The sequence below is a fragment of the Sylvia atricapilla genome, chromosome 5, assembly GCF_009819655.1.
Source record: "Sylvia atricapilla isolate bSylAtr1 chromosome 5, bSylAtr1.pri, whole genome shotgun sequence".
NCBI lineage: Eukaryota > Metazoa > Chordata > Aves > Passeriformes > Sylviidae > Sylvia > Sylvia atricapilla.
In genome coordinates, this window is record NC_089144.1 from 55,757,005 (window position 1) to 55,773,921 (window position 16,917).

General features: G+C 40.6%; 1 protein-coding gene across 2 annotated transcripts in view; it reads left to right on the forward strand.

Annotated features, from left to right (window-relative positions):
- The first annotated feature begins 5,523 nt into the window (after window positions 1-5,523).
- Window positions 5,524-16,917, forward strand: part of CCDC91 (coiled-coil domain containing 91) — a 113,385-nt gene continuing 101,991 nt past the window's right edge. Inside the window, exon 1 of one of the 2 annotated variants that reach the window (XM_066319568.1) lies at window positions 5,524-5,664. The gene's annotated coding sequence lies outside the window, so the exon portion shown is untranslated. The remainder of the gene's footprint in view (window positions 5,665-16,917) is intronic. The other variant, XM_066319567.1, reaches the window with a different exon arrangement.

Genomic DNA, 16,917 nt, shown 5'->3' on the forward strand with positions numbered 1-16,917 from the left:
ATTTTAAGTGCCCCAAGTATGCTCATAATGGCTTTAAAAATAACTACATTGACATTTCCCTCACAGCTAAACCATACTCCCTGCACTCACACAGTTTTCTGTGATTAACTAGGTGACTTCTTTGTGCAATATTGTTTACTATGGAATTTCTGTGGACTCAAGTATTTCTTTATTTTGACATTAAACAAGGAAATCTAAAATGCTGTACGAAAATACTACCTGAAGTAAGAGACTCGTTCATAAAGTGTTCTTGCAGATATAAGGAAAAGCTGATTGAAAAACAATTGTTCTTGTGAATCAAAAATCTGTCTTAAACCTTTTCACATGACTTCATAAAGATGTCTCCAGTGTAGCATTGCTGCTTATACAAATGCACTTACCATATAAATCAATTAAACCAGGGAAAAAAGGTAGCTGAAAAATAGATCACTGATTACAAATTCAAAAGTACTTCCATAGGATTTAAAAAACAGCAGGATGCAATATTTAAAACAAAAACACTCAACCCAGCAAAAAACCAAGCCAACTAGTACAGTGTTTATTTAAATGCACAAAAGCTGTGATAATTAGAGAAGGTTAGTTAGCCTGATACTACTAATTGACTGCAAGGACAGGACTGCATGACTCAAAATGGCCAGTACAGTACAACATGTTACCAGAATGATTCTCGGTGAAGCTGCAGAAACCTTGGTATTTCTGCCAAGAAACAGCTTCTATAAACAGAAAAAAATGAATCCACTTTAGAATATGGCCTCTGGGTTCTGCTACTGTCATCTAAGACGAGAAATATATTATAATAGGTAAAGGAGAAATGTTTTTCTATTGTGGTTTTGTTTTACAGCAGGAGTTTTAACTGTCTACTTCTAGTAATTTTCCTGAAAGGAAATGACAATTATTTCTATATTATGTTTTTCCCTATAAAACCCTAAAAGGCAAACAAGTATAGTATGCCTTGATTGTGGGCTTTTTAATGGGTAGAAAAGGGTGGCAGAATGTTTTGAAGCTGGATTGTGGTCTAGCAACAAATACACTTTTTGCTTTATTGCCAGTTGTGAGGACTGAAGTAGGTGGGTACCTCAGTAGGGTAAGAATCAGAGGTTTAAGTTGAAACAGACCAAATTATCCTACACATGATGTCTATTTTTACAGTTCACACAGCATTTTCTTCACCTGCCCTTTCAAACTGACTGGACCTTGCTCCTAATAGTGACCACAAGAATGAGACAATGTTGGTTCTTGTCATGGAAGTAGTAGTTCAGGAACAAGATGAATTTGGTCCATTCCCCCCTGCTGATGACCAAACAATGGACCATAAAGACTTTAGATTCCCTAAGCTTTGGCTGTATTTGAAAAAAAAAAAGTAGTGGTTATGTCTCATATAAAGCATCTCACTGTCCCACACCCCATTTTCTCCATCTCCTTCAGGGTAAGAAAAGTAAATACTTCATTTTGCTGTGTTCTATTACCAATCTCCCTCAGTAAGGAAGTCAGCCCTGTAGGTTAATAATGGCATTTAATAGTGGTAAATCAACCCATATCTACTTTATAAATCATGCTTGCTAAGCAGTTTTGCTTATTTCTCTACTAGGATTTTAAAAAAGCCTCTGGTCCAACAGGATTACAAACATTGTTTCCTTTGGAAGACCCACAAATATGACTGGCTTCATACTGCACAAAAATGCTCAAATGAAGGGGGGTATCACTCACCTATTTATAACCACCCAGTGTTACCATGTAAGGCTGAATGAATTTTAAAAAAAGTTCCAGAACTGACAGGATCTCTATAAACTTTGTTCTCTAGGATACAAAACAATAATATTCAGCCCAAATTAAGAAGTTTTTTTGGTCTTAGATTGGTTCAAACTATTTTGGGGACAATTATACTGGACCTTCTGTTATTCAGTATTATGAAAGGTCTTCTTCATATTTCATAATGCTCTAGAGAGGAACATAGCTTAAAGCTGAGTACAGCTAAAAAATAGAAACAACCAACCTTTTGCTATTTACTACATACAATCTTAAGCCAAAACACAACCCTCCCATACAACTTCTTCCTGATTCCTTTTAAAAGCTGTAAATCCGGGTTATAGTTTGCAATGTGTTTCCTCCTCTTGCTTTTTTCTCTACTTGCTGAATTTGAGCTTGTTAAATTGTCCACTTCAAGGAATGAGTCTAAGGCTGAGACAAATGGATTTTCTTGTTTCTGTTTTGCTTCTTTGCCCTTCAGTTTCCCAAAATATGGTGGCTGTCAAGAATCAATACTGCTTTGAGAAAAAATGCCAAGAATTTATACTCATAGTCTGACCAAATTGGGGTATTCAATGAAATGCAGTGCTGGACAGTAAGAAAATTTTGGCTATTTCCTTAGGCACCCTACTCCTAAAATATAAGGGCCAATATCCAGGGAGATTTTCAAAGTGAGTTATCGGTGCCTTGAGACAGGTCAAATGAAATAAAAATCAAAGTAGATTCACCAAGAGCAGCTTATTTCAAGGACTATAGTGTGGCAACTCAGCAGGGGAGATGGAAAGATGATTATCAAAACAAAACCACATCAGACCCCAAGAAAACCAAAAATTCAGATATTTCAAAAATTATAGCCTTAAAAAAACCCAACAAACAAATAAACAAAGAACCTCAACCAGAGATAGAGGCCTGTGTTACAAAGATCTAAACTGTGCGGAAGAGATGTTGAAATTGATTTTTGGACAAGCTAAACAAAATCATATACAAAAAGCTTAATATTTTGTTTTGGAACAGTTCTAGTATATTTGGCACACTTTTCTCTTGTGCTGCTGACATATACATTAAGGATTAAAGACACAAAAGTAACACAGCCACTTCAGCAGAAGATCCAAACAAAAGTGTTTTCATTTTTCTCATCTACCAAATTCTGACATGGGAAAAAAGTAGGAGAAATGTGATAATAGCCATTATAAAAGACTAACTAAACTCAGGAATAACATTAATAACAATAGATTGTAACAAGCAACTCATTTACTTCTACTAAATTTCAAAATGGAGAAAATGAGCTAGACGAGTCTACATTTTGAGGAGATATTTTTCTTTAGATAAGAAGAAAAGTATGAAGTTATGTGTACTAAATACTAATCCTTACAACTCAAAAGACATAGCTGTGCTTTAAAGACACAGTGAAATTGTACTTATCTAATCTGGTTTGGTAAGAGCTGTTTCTCCTTTGCTTTTTGCCCAGAATACATTTATTTCTTCTGAAAAAAAAAACCAACAATATAGCAAATTCTAAAACAGAAAAGGAACATGCTACAGAGATGCAATACAAAAACACACTGATGATAAATGTAACATACTTAAGGATTACTTACTTCAGCAATCCAAATTTACATTAATCTGCACAAAGTGAATAATATCTTGATAGTAAAAAGAAGTGAAATCTTCAGTTTATTGACAAAACAGGAGCAGGCACTCCAGGCCTCAGAGCAGGTTTGAACACCACCCAGGAAGGAACCTCCTGAAGTTCTGAGAATCTGAATGTTCATTTTCAGCATTAGAGAAACCAACCAAATAACTATTGACCAAAACTTTATAAAACCTCTTGAATGTACCAACATTGATACAGAATATTGAGAAGGGTTTTTTAGGGAGAACTTTTTCCCCCTTTACATCCAAGTAGAAATTCTGACTGATTTATACAATGATCTTTAGCTGGTATAATACTGCAGTAGAAGATTAAGTAATGCAGAAAACAAGCCCTTAATAGCTGTTTTTGTCTGCTGAGTATAATGTTTCAGAAACTTCCATCAAACTGTCAAATTTTATAGTGCTCAGGCATACAGGCACAAGGTGTGTTTGGTTTTGTTTTGTTTTGGTGGTTTTTTTTTTTTTTTTTTTTTTTTTTTTTTTTGGTTTTTTTGTTTTTTTTTTTTTGGTGGTATATCTGAGAAGAAGATTGATGAAGGTGTATGCTATTTACTGCCCCAAAAAATCATGTTCTATAGCTACCTTCAGGAACACTGCAGTTAGATATAATGGGACACAAAACCTACACCATAATATCTCTTATTTTTTTAATAATATTTTGGTGAGGCTCTGGCACAGGTTGCCCAGAGAAGCTGTGGCTGCCCCATCCCTGGAAATGTCGAAGGCCAGGACATTGGATGGGGCTTGGAGCAGTCTGGGATAAGTGGAAAGACGACCCTGTCCAGGGCAGGGGTGGAACTGGATGAGCTTTAAGGTCCTTTGCAAGCCAAACCAGTCTGTAATTCCGTGATCTTAGGTTTCTTCATGTAATATGAAACAGGAAAACTGCTGCAAGGTACATTGGTATGTTATATCTTTTTCATTCTATGGCCTTCTGTTCATTAAGTATCTTTCTACTCGATACTGACTCTGCTCTGTTCACAAAAGAGGTTTGGTAGTGAAATTAACCAGTTATTTTCCCAGTTCCTCACAATGTGTCATTCATAACTTGGCTGTTTGCCCTTACTTTGGCCTCTTTATGCCATGTCCTCTCAGAGAATGGCACAAAGGCTTATCTCCTCCTGCCCAGCTCAGGGCTGGCGCGATCCTCACTGTCCCGCCAGTTCCCGATTCACTTCCATACTTCTCAGTACAAGAAAGACAAGGAGCTAATGCAGAAGGGCCACAAAAGTGATGAGTGTGGAGTGGGTCTCTGATGGAGAGACTGCGCGAGCTGGGGCTGTTTATTCTGGAGAAGAGAGGACTAAGAGGGGACCTTGTTAATACCGATAAACACCTCAAAAGAGTACCAAGAGGAGGGACCAGACTCTTTCCAGCAGCTCCCGTTGACCGTACGAGGAGCACAAGGCCATAAACTAAAACACGGTAAGTTTCATTTTTAACATGAGCAACATCCTTCCCACTGAGGATGGCAGAGCACTGGAACAGCTGCTCAGGGAGGTGTAGATTCTCCCTCTCTGGAGACATTCCAAAGCCATCTCTGTGCCACCTGCTCAGGGTGACCCTGTCCTGGCAGGGAGGTTGGACTGGATGGTCTCCAGAGGTCCCTTCCAACCCTCAGGATCCTGTGATTCTGGGATGACACTGACGGGACGCCGCTGGCGCTCGGCCACGCACCGAGCCCACGATCGGACTGGGTGGGCAAACATGGACCGGGAACCAAAGGACAAGGGGGAGAGGCTCCACTGAGGGCTGGGCGGCTCCGACAGCGGCGCCGGGGTGATGCCAGCCGGGATTCCAGCCGTGATTCCAGCCGGGATTCCAGCGGTGACTCCAGCGGCGGCCGGGCACGGCCAGTGACCGCGGGGGCGGCCCGAGGCCGGCCGGGATGAGCAGCAGGCGCTGCGGGGGCTGTTCCCGACTTTAGGAGCTCCCTAAACACAGCCAGAGCACTTCAGAATATTTACAGGACAGATACGCTTCATCCTCTAAAGGGCGCGAGACGGGGCTTTCCACAACCCACGCTCAGGTGGCAACTTCTTTTATAAGCAAAACTCACATGGACCCGCCTATCTAATCCATTGCTCTCCGCCTACCTAATACATATTTATCCCGTGATGTAATCTTACGCAATGCTCCAAACACAAGGTTGTTTCCTTCATTAAGCAACACGTATTGTAGAAGTAGTCTGACGCCATCGGTTGCGTTTGCACACGGTGAGACAGCCCAGCCCGGGGACAGACAATTCAGCTCGGAGGCATCAAGGTGACCTCGGCCGCGGGCACGGGGGGGCGGCCGGATCCACATCCGGGTGAGGCCGCGCCGGCGGGGAGCGGGGACGGGCCGGGATGGGCCGGGATGGGCCGGGCGGAGCGGCGCTGCTCCCGCCTGGGTCACGGCGCTGCCATCATGGGACACAGCTCTGCCGTCCCGGGTCACAGCGCTGCCATCCCGGGTCACGGCCCCGCCATCCCGGGGCACTGCCCTGCCATCCCGGGGCACTGCCCTACCATCCCGGACACAGCGCTGCCATCCCGGGTCACAGCCCTGCCATCCCGGGTCACAGCCCTGCCATCCCGGACACAGCGCTGCCATCCCGGGTCACAGCGCTGCCATCCCGGGTCACAGCCAGGAGCTGGCCGGGCGGGCGGCAGAGCCCAGCTGGAGCGTGGCTGCGGGATGGGCCCCTCGAGGTCCGGCTCTACCTGCCGCCATTCTCCTGCCTCCACCTGCTTGCAGCTTCACCTGTTTCCTCCTGCCTCCACCTGCTCCACCTGCCTTCACTTGCCCTCACTTGCCCTCACTTGCCCTCACTTGCCTTCACCTGCCCTCACCTGCCCTCACCTGCCCTCACCTGCCCTCACCTGCCCTCACTTGCCCTCACTTGCCCTCACTTGCCCTCACTTGCCCTCACCTGCCCTCACCTATCTCCTCCTGCCCTTTCTTGCTTTTTCCTGCCTGCTCCTACCTGCACCTGCCTTCTCCCCCTTCACCTGCCCCTGCCTGACCCGTCCGAGCCCTCCCTGCGCCGCAGTGCTGGCAGTCGTGTGTGGCGCTGGTGATGTCCTCAATGCTGGGGCATAAGGATCGCTACAAGAGGGGATTTTGGAATTCGTTCAGAGGAGCAGTCGGGGCCTTGCTCTCTTTACCTGCGCCTTTGTTCTTCACAGCAGAAAATTGGTGTCCCTGTCAACGGGAGAACCCTTGGAGTAGTTCTCTAGCCCAGAGGTTTGGAAATCCTGGCTATGAGTTCTTTGCTCTTCTGCTGCCAAGGCCAAACTGTACATGGCCAAGCTTTCAAACATTGTCCAGAATATTTTAGTTGTGAAATATCCTGGGTGATTTTTTAGAGGTGTGTGGGCACCTAGTATCTGTTACTTTAAACAGAGTTAGGTGTTGAACTGTTCCTGAAAATATCTCAGAATATTTAGGCACCTAAACCACTTTCTGTAAATCTGATCTTTAAACATTTTCGGAGTTTTGAGAGGTCTGGTCTTTGTAATAGAGTTGATTGTGTCCCCTTGATACCTCAGTGCCTAAGCCTACCCTTCTGCTCTGGATATTGTCATGATGAACTCTGCCTGCAGCATTGATTCTTGTCAGAATCTTGTAGTTTATCTCACAAGCAGTTTTTCTTTTCTACCTTAGTTCTTAGCCTACCAATTTGCCTACCAATTGTGCACCATGAATGCATCTTTTGCCACCTTACTGCAGCATTTAAGGGAACTTCAGATAGTTTTTGTCACAGTGCATGAAGACCTGTTTCAGTAGACCTGCTTAATAGGTTTTTTTTCAGCACTTCCTGGCTGATTGCCTTTCTGCTCTTTAGGTTTTGCTCTTCCACATACATTTTTTGAATGTATGACCATGATCTCAGTACGTCCACATCCATGGCTTGACTGTCTAAAGTGCATGTTGATGCAAGTGTTGTAATTACTTCCTTGTTTTTCCTTCAGGGGCTCTCAGTTTCTCACTCCCTAATATTGGAAGCAGACTGCTGGCCATCCTCAATCACAGCCTGCAGGGCAGACAGTGTCTGTTGAGTGCAGTAGTGATCCTCATGCTGGCAGGATCTGAAAGAAGAAAATCACAGTAGTGTTCAAACAGGTGATGCTTGGATGCCCAGTGAAGAGTAGATAATCCCAGGGTCTTTTTTCAGAGCCTCTTAAAGAGATTCTTAAGAATATTTTGAAAGGAAGACCGTTAAATACAGGAGAAAAATTTATGTGCTCTCTGCCTCAATGTGTCTGTGTGAATAGTTCCACCAGTAGCACTTTCTACTGTTAGTCTGGGACATTGAAGCTGAGATGGTGTTTTGCTTTAGCTCATCTCAGGGGGTTGGTGGGTCATGTGCACAGCAGATTGAGATTAAAATAGGGTCTTGTCACCTTTGGATTTGTTCTTTTCCAAATCTTTCTCTGGCCATTGCTATAATTGAGTTTAAGGCTTCCTACTAGTTTGGATCTACCTGGAATGGTTGAAAACTGAGCATAACAGCTGACACATTTGCTTCTGTCACGTTCACACAGAAACCTCCGCAAGGATTTTGAGACCCAGGGATCAGACTATCCCTCACTAGAGCACCAGTGCAGTTTCAGCCCTTTTGCAATTCATTATGAGCTCCTTGACTGTTTTTTGCACGTCTTTGAACACCGTGGCTGTTGGGCCAGCTCCTTCACATTTCCTTCCAAGTGACACAACTACTGCCAGAGCTTGGTGAACAGTATCTGCTGTCTAGGCACTGTTAGCTGCTTCTGTGGTGTGAGGCTGATGACAGCCACACAGATTTAGAGGTGACAAAATGCAGTTATTCTGTGAAGCATATTTCTGGTCCAGAGGAACAATTGGATTGCAGTCTTAAAGGGCAATAACTCCCCAAATCTTAACAGAACTGCTGAGACAGGTATCTAAGTGTGGTGTGTCTCTGGGAGCTTGGCTGGATTCCTACTGAAAACCCAGCTTCCAGGAAAGGTTGCAACACCAAATGGAAAAAAAGTTCGTGGTATGATGGGAACACACTTTCTGTGAGTCCTTAAATGTAGGGTTCACAGTGTCTGCCTGCCCATGTTCAGGTACTCAAGGTGTGGTTTGTTCAGGGTGTGTATCCTGTGTATGTGCTCATGTGTGGTGTAACCTGCTGCTGTCCATCTCTGCAGTGCTTCATGCTCAAGTGCCCTTACAGGGAATTTCTTTCTGCCCATGGAAAACTAATTTGGTCATAATAATGAAGGAGAAAAATTTTTGTTAAACGAGTGTTGATACTCACAGCTTTTTTCAGCTGGTTTGTTTTTGTGTTTTTGGTTTGGGGTTGGTTTTTTTGTTTGTTTGGTTGGTTGGTTGGTTGATTTTTGGGGGGTTTTTTTGGTAGGGCTTTCCCCCCAGTACCCGCCAAGGCTCAGGCTTCAGACTCTAAATCTTAAGTCATGTGGACTAAATCTACCTTTAGGTGCAGTGTAAGTGGCAGATCATCTAAAAAGTGTTTCCAGGTGACTTTCAGACACTGTATGTTAACATCTGTTATGCTCCATTACTTCGTTACTTTGAGATTTGTATTTGCATTTGTAAATGCATTTGATTTGCATTTGTGAATGCAAGATTGCATCAGAAGTTCAAAATGCAGGGCTTGATTTTTGTTTTTCTACCTCATACTTCTAAAGACTTAAGATTTATGTGGAAATAACCCCTGCTGGTTTAGTAAAAATAAATACCTTAAACGTGAGGGTTGGATTTATCTTTTCTGATAAGGCCTGTTGCAACCCTAATCTTCCCTTTAAGCATCCTTTAAGCAAAGGTATGTAGTCTCTGGACCTGAGTCTCCAGAAGTAGTACTATTTTTATAGATAAAATTTAAATGATTTGTGATTTTTATTAATGTAGAATTATACTATCTAAACTTTCTTAGCATACAGTAGGATTTGTATTACTTTGTCCTGAAATGTTTGGGATTGACCAATGTGAAGAATTTTGCTTTTCTGACAAAGCAGGCTTTTTTCCTTTTCCATTGTTCAGTTGGCAGATTTATTTTAGGTGTGACTGAAATGAATTCTGGGGGTTCTGTCCACTCTGTTAATTAAACCATTAAAAATGTAAATTGCATTCTAGGGAGTGGTTGGAGGAACAGAATTACATACCCATAAATTTCTTTCCAAGTAATCGCAGAGGACTTTCTGAATTAAGAAAAGTGAATTAAGTTTTTTACTTACACATGCAAGTGGCAATGGAAATTCCTCAAGAGATTTTTAGGGATGTAATTTTTATAGAGTTCTTTGGCAGTTTTCCTGCAGCTTTATGTGACATCTGTGTCTGCCTTAAGTTTGTTGGTGTACATGAGGCTAAAATTTCCTGTGATCACCTTGTTACAGACACTGCCTGGTAAACTTTCCAATCCTTTGAATCACAGCTACAGGAATGGTCATAATATTTATAAAGTCATTTTGGATTCTCAGAAAGAGAAATATTTCTCATACCTATATAATGCCCATAAAAGAAAAGCAGGTTTTTCTAGTTGTCTTTGGAATGATTAAAATTCAGGTTTTGAATGTCTTTCAGAGAAGAATTTGGAAATGGGTTTAGCTTAAAATATATCTTGTGTTATATTTGCAGAAGTTCTGAGTTTTAGTTTTAAGAAAATCAAGCATATCTAAACTATAGTGCTAATTTAGTAAAAAAGAAAACCAAACCAAAACAAAATGACTTCAAATCTCAGTCAATTTGCAGAACTTTGAAGTCTTAAAAACTTCCACTTAGTGAAAATTATATAGGGCTAAATCCTGAATTTTAGGGCTCCCATGAACAACTGTGGTAAGTTTTAGGATGTAGAGTTTTCACCTGTTCAGCACTTTCCTTGATTAAATAACTAAATTTGAATCTTCTTATCTGATAAACATATGGCATTGTAATAATCAAATATTAAATAGTCAGGCAAGTTTGCACCTCCAGTGAAACAAGTAAGATTCAGACCCATTCTTCCATAGACCCGTTCTTCCATAGCCTCCAGGAATACTGTTCTCATTTTAGTGTAGTCCTGAAAAAGATGGCAAATTTTTGTGCACATATAGAAATTGATTTTAGGTGACTATGCAACAGTAATGGTTGGTACTGTTCGTTTGCTTTTGGAAAAAGTAATTAAAATAATGCTGGTAACAGAGTTGGTTCCAAATTGAGACTTTCGCTTCTCTTTATCTTTCCTCTGAATTATAAGGCTGTAGCAGATGTGTACAGGGCAAAGCAGTCTCTTCTGGAGGGTAAGTTTGCTTGTAGAAATACAGTTGGAATCTGGCACTATGGGCTGACAGTATTTACAGCTTGATATCTTTGGAAATGAAGAATTTAAGATGTGCAAGCACATCTTGAGGTGCAAAATATCCAAACTCAAATTATTCTAATATGAAAACTAGTAATTTCAAGGCTGTAGCCTTGGATGTGTTACTAGAACTGTTGCTTTTCCTTCAACAAAGGACTTAAAAAGAGATTTAATACGCTGTGTTATTTATAGAAAAGCAGTGCACAGAGACAAGTGCTATCAGTGTTTGAGCGTGCTGGCTGCTCGTGTTTCAGTTTTTGTGCATGCTAGAGAATTGCACTCTGGCTATGAACCACTGCATTCACGAGAGCTCTTGTGTGGCAGCACAGCCACACCAAGGCACTGCATCGTTTGATCTGAGTAGAAGATGAAAAATTCACAACTGGCAATCATCTCTTTCAAGTGACAACGAGTGTGTATGAAAGTGGAGAGGAAATTCCCTACTTCAGCATGGATACAATGGAAGGTGTGTGCTGCGAGGAGCAACCAAGGACTTTGGGTTTGGCAAAATTTGGAGGGAGGGAGGCTGAAGGGTGCCCTCTGTGAGGGTGGCCAGGCAGGGCAGAGGCTTCCAGGTCGGTGGTCAGTGCCCCAGGCGTGTCCTTGTCTCAGAGGCACTTGGACAATGCCCTTCCTAATGTGCTCCAGCTTTTGGTGAGGGGTCAGGCTGTTGGACCAGATGATTGTTGTAGGTCCGTTGTAGCTGGAACTACTCTGTTCTGTGAAAGCTCTGGGGACGGGATGCAGCTGTGGGAGAGGATATTGAATAAATGTGAGCTGAAAGGGATGACAGATGCTTGCTCTAAGCTGTGGACTTTTCAAGACTATCACTGCTGTAGATGTCCTTGCCATTGCACATGGACTTTTGGGCACATCAGCTGGAGGCAGAAGAAATCTGGAAGAAGGTGAACAGGTTTAGAGGTGCTTCATCCATTAATAACCATGCTCACAAAAACAGAATATAATCTTTTGCAGCGGGACAGGTTGCTTAACCTAGCCCTGGAAGTAGTTTAGCATTTAAAAACCCAGCTGAACAAACCCCCTTCGTCTGGGAAGCCGAAACTAATAATCCATTACATCAATTCATAAGCAATTTGATCTCAGTATACAAGATTATGAAAGGATTCTTTGTCACAACCTTACAAGCCCTAAAATTAGAAGCTCAGAGGTAATTTTTTTGTCTCCTTCCCAGGTGTTTATATTCAAGTGAAATGATTCCGCATAAAATTTGAAGATTTGAAATACAAAACTTCCAAAGGTTTAGAAATTATTTTCTTTTAGAAGGTTCCATAAAATTGTAAATAAATAAATGTACTGAATAATGTGCTAAATATTATAAATTCATTCTGTGTTTCTTTAATGTTTGTGCTATGTCTCCTTAGGGTTTCTGAATGAAGTGAATGCAGGTAAAAGCTATCCAATATTCTGTGTATTGTTGCCAGAACTTGGTCTTGTAGCTCTTTATTCCTCATTAAATATTTTGCCAGAACCCACTGCTAGGATTTTTTTATCTTGAGTTGGATTTACAGAAAGGTGGAGTTGCTTTTTCTTTAAATTTGTTTTAGTATCAATTTATATTAAATACTTACGTTTTCATTTAAGTATCTTCTGTTTATTGCAGACAGTGATGTTTGAGATTTTTCAGAATTTCTAAGGAAAAGAGACCTACAGTCAAGTTCTTTGTGCTAGGCTTGCTTTTTTCAAAACTTTTAACAACACTTTACTATGTTACCGTTCTTGAGCTTAGTGTGTGTGTATAGAGAGAAATAAAGTGGAAATCCTGTCTCTGAGGATTGGAATTTAGTGTAGATTTAGATGGAAACCAAAATATTTTAGTATGCATTTGCCATTAAGCTCTTAAAAGGAGTTTCCGTGGGTTGCAGCTTCTGAAATAGTGTAATAGTGAGTTTCTGAAGAGGTTTCCACATTATACACATGCCACAGTCAAGCTTGCTTTTAGTTTGTAAGTTGCCACAGTGAAGAATCAGTACCTTGGCCTGATCTACTATAGACTGAAGAAAAGTTATTTTGAAATCACGGAATTGTTAAGGTTGGGAAAGACCTTTAGGGTGGTTGAGTCCAACCATTAAGCGCACACTGCCAAGTTCAGTGCTAACTCATGTCCCCAGGTGCCACATCCACATGCCTTTGAAATGCCTCCAGGGTTGGTCGCTCCACCACTGCCCTGGGCAGCCTTTCCCAGTGCTTGACCACCCCTTTGGGGAAGATTTTTTTCCTCAGTATTCCATCTAAGCATTTCCTCTCACAGCTTGAGGCTGTTTCCCCTTTTCCTGCCCTTTGTTCCCTGAGAGCAGAGCCTGACCCCCACCTGGCTGCACTGCACTGTCAGGGAGTTGTGGAAAGCCAGAAGGTTCCCCCCAAGCATCCTTTTCTTCAGACCAAACATTCCATACACTCTGTGCCTGTTCACCCAGCCATTTATTTCACCCAGCAAAGAGTGTACATGTCCAAACCAGGGGCAGCAAGTTTCTCCAGGTGAAAACATTGGAAAAAGATAAGTTTTACTAAAGTCAGGTAAAAAACATCCAAAGCCTTTCCCCCCTCCAAAACTTGGGTCACCTTTTCACAGAAGATCAGGTCAGATCCTTCCCTCTCTGTTTTTAGGTGGGAGGAGTACTTGGCTAATGTCCAGCCAGTTGGGACCTCCCTAAACAGCCAGGACTGCTGGTAAATGACTGGAAGTGTTTATGTGGGCTCTCTCAGCAGCTTGCTCAGCACCCTGAGGTAGATCCCAGCCAGCCCTGTAGAGCTGTGTGTGTGTCTGAGAGGCACAGCAGCATCTTCCTCCGGAATATGGGGCTTTGTTCTGCTTCCTCTCCTTCTCTTCCAGTTCAGGGCTGGGTACCCTTGGGACACCCGGTCTTGCTACTGAAGACTGAGGCAAAGACAGCACTAAATACCTCAGCCTTTTCCTCATTCTTTTTCACTATTATTTTCCACTGTATCCCACGAGGATGGAGATTTAGCCCTCCTTTTCTTGCTGTTGTATTTATAAAATCATTTTTGTACTCTTTTATGGCGGTAGCCAGGTGAAGTTTTAGTTGGGCTTGGGATCCTCCCTCTTAAATTCCTCCCTGCAGAACCTCATACCATCCTTGCAGTCCTGTTTCCCCTCTGCTGTGATGTATTTTCAGCAGACACTCAGTAAAAGGGCCAGTAATCATGAGACTTCTCCCAGTCCTTTAGAGAATACTTCATTTGTGTCTTCATCCTGGCTGGGTGGGCTGTAACATGCTCCCACCAGGATATCTGCCTTGTTTACCTTTCTTCTGATTGTACCCAAAACACTTTACACCCCCTCTCCCCTTTTTGATTTGGGTTTTTTTTTTCCTGCCTGGACAAGTTCCTGCACATTTGGTTGGCACTGATGGACAATAGCATTGGAAACTGTCTCTGGAAGGGGTCTCAGAAACTGAGTTTAAGAATTCTTTTGCTTAATCCACTTAAAAATGATAAAATGAGATACTGATACTCCAGGACCAGATTAATTTTATTAATAGGAGCTAAAACATAGGTTCTGCTTTAGGACTTTGAGAAATACTTTTCCTAGTTAAAGACTGCTTAAAAAGTGTATGACACAGCTATTTAACTTCCATCAATATTGAGCGTACCTGGGATTTAGTTAAATTATCCTTAGAAACGCACTTATGAACGGACTTTAATGTCTAAATAAAGAGGGCTGACTTGCCCTCTCGTTGGGGTTGAAAGAGCAATATTGGTTTAAGAATCTCGAAGTGGAGAAGAGACAAGAACTAATGTGCTTGAGAATTTCAAAAACTGAGGCAATATACTTATGTTTGGAAATTATTTCATTTAAATTGACTTTGTGCCCTGAAGACTTTGCTATACATAGATCCTTTACATTTTACTATCTGAAAATAAGTGTGTTCTTTGTCTTTCTCTATATCTATCTGTATCTTTCTCTATATCATCTATATCTATATAGTTTATATTTGCATCTACATCACTTATATCTCTATATAATCTACATCTAATCTATATCTATATATCTGTATCTATATCTATATATCTATATCATCTATCTATATCAGTTTGTATCTGTGTACACACACCTGTGTTGCCCCAGTGGTACTTTCACAGTTGAGCAAAGTTGGTAGTTGTTTTTTTGGGGTTTTGTTTTGTGTCTTGTTTTTTTCTTTTTTGATTACAGCAAGCAGAAATAATGTGGTATAAATCCCAGGTACTTTCAGAGCATACCTTTACAAGTTAACCACCGTTGTAATTCATTTATAATGGACTGAGCTCCATTACTGTTAGTAAATTAACTTGTCAGTTAAAAGTTTCAAAATGTTTTTAGAAGATACTGCCTTGCTAAATTGCCGTAACATATTCCAGAGTGTATTTAGGAAAGATGGAGGTGGTTAATTTTTTGAGTTTTTGTGATGTGAACTGTATTAAAGACACGTTTTTAGTAAAATGCATGAATACTGAGTAGCAAGAGTGCTCAAAAATAGTTACAGAAATGTAAATCACTTTTTTCAGGTTATTATCTAGATGTAGTATATGTGAAACACTCAGAAATGAAGCAATTCTCCTTCTAACATACTTGAATATTTTTTCTTAAAAAAAAAAAAAAAAAAAAAGAAGAAGAAGAAATTTAAAAAGTGGTTGCAAAGACATAATACATTTTTATTTTAAATGTTTGTCTTCCAGTTGCATCTGTGCTAAAATCTTTCCAATTTCCTCCTGGTGTGAAATACACCATGATCTGATTACAGTGTCTAGTTAATAAAAAAGAGTTTTGAGGGGGTTTTTGAAATATTTTTAATGCTAATTTTTATGTCAACATTGAATCTCAAGGAAAAATTCTTGTATTTAAAATGACACATATTTAACCTGGTCTAGCTCTACATGACTGCAGAACATGTGGAGTTGGTAAAGCTAGCAAAGGATGGAACACTAACAGTGTCTTTGGTAGAGCATGGGCTGATAATTACTAGTTCTTGCTAATTAATCCAGTCCAGTGTCCTTCGTAAGGTTTGAATTATAAACCCACACACCAAATAAAAAAGTGAGGGAAGGCTGAAAGTAGACCAACATTCTCAGAGTTGAGTTTAGTCCTAGTCTTAGGCGGACTAGAACAGGCTGGCTCCTGGTCGGAATTCTGGTACCAGCCAATCAGGCTCTGTCCCGAGCAGCTGCTCTTGTGAAATGCTCTGGATTTGATTTTCTTAAAATTACTTCGGATTAAAATAAAAGGGTTTTTTCTTTGCTCATATCTATTGAAGTGTTTTGCATGTTAATTTTCTGTGTAAGTTGTGTGTTGTGCAATATTTGTCCTGGGGAAGGTAGTCAGTTGATTATAGGAATAACCTAACATAGTATTCATTATGAGTGAAGGAAGATACTTGTGAGTTTTTCTGTTATTTTTGTTTTTTTTTTTTACAATCATATATTTTAGAAGATGACTGAATTAGCTTGAAGTTGGCCATTCACATACATTTTTTTTCAAAGCCTCTACAGAAAATTATAGTTATCACCTGAAACTTTTAATTGGTAAATGCATTTTTTTTTAATTGCTACTGAGTGTAAGTGTAGATTATTTTTCTAATATTCAAGTTTTTTCTTGCTGACTTTAGTCAAGCAGAACTTGTTTTCATGGGGAATTTTGCTGACTGAAGACTGTGTAATTGCCCAGTAATTAACATAGTTAAAAGATATCACTCTACGTGTAGTTTGCACTTTGGAACCTGAATGTTCTGCCGGTTTTCCAAGCATTGCCAGAAGGGATACTTTTGCATAGTAATTTCTGGATAAATTTCAGTAGTTCTCTTTAAACAGTGCTGGTTTCAAAAGCCATTAAGCTCTGTGAATATGTTAGGCCCTTGTTACCTTAAATAATTCCATGAATTCTCAAGTATATTATTTCTGATTTCACTGTGTGCTTGTATAAATAACTAAGTGTCCACTGCAGTTTTTTACTATTTTGTTCTTGTACATGTATTCTGTGTGCATGGAAGTTTTATCCTTTAGGATGAGTATCTATTAGGCATGCATTTATTTCCAGTTTAGCAAAGTTCTTAGAAGATTTATAAAATTGTGGTTTAAAATAAAGTGCATGAGAGAAGGAATGATTGGTTTCTTTTAAACCGGGAAGATGTGGAGTATTTTGGTTTTGTCTGTTTGTTTGGGGTTGATGGGAGGAGCTTAACTGTCCTTGAATGAGAAATAAA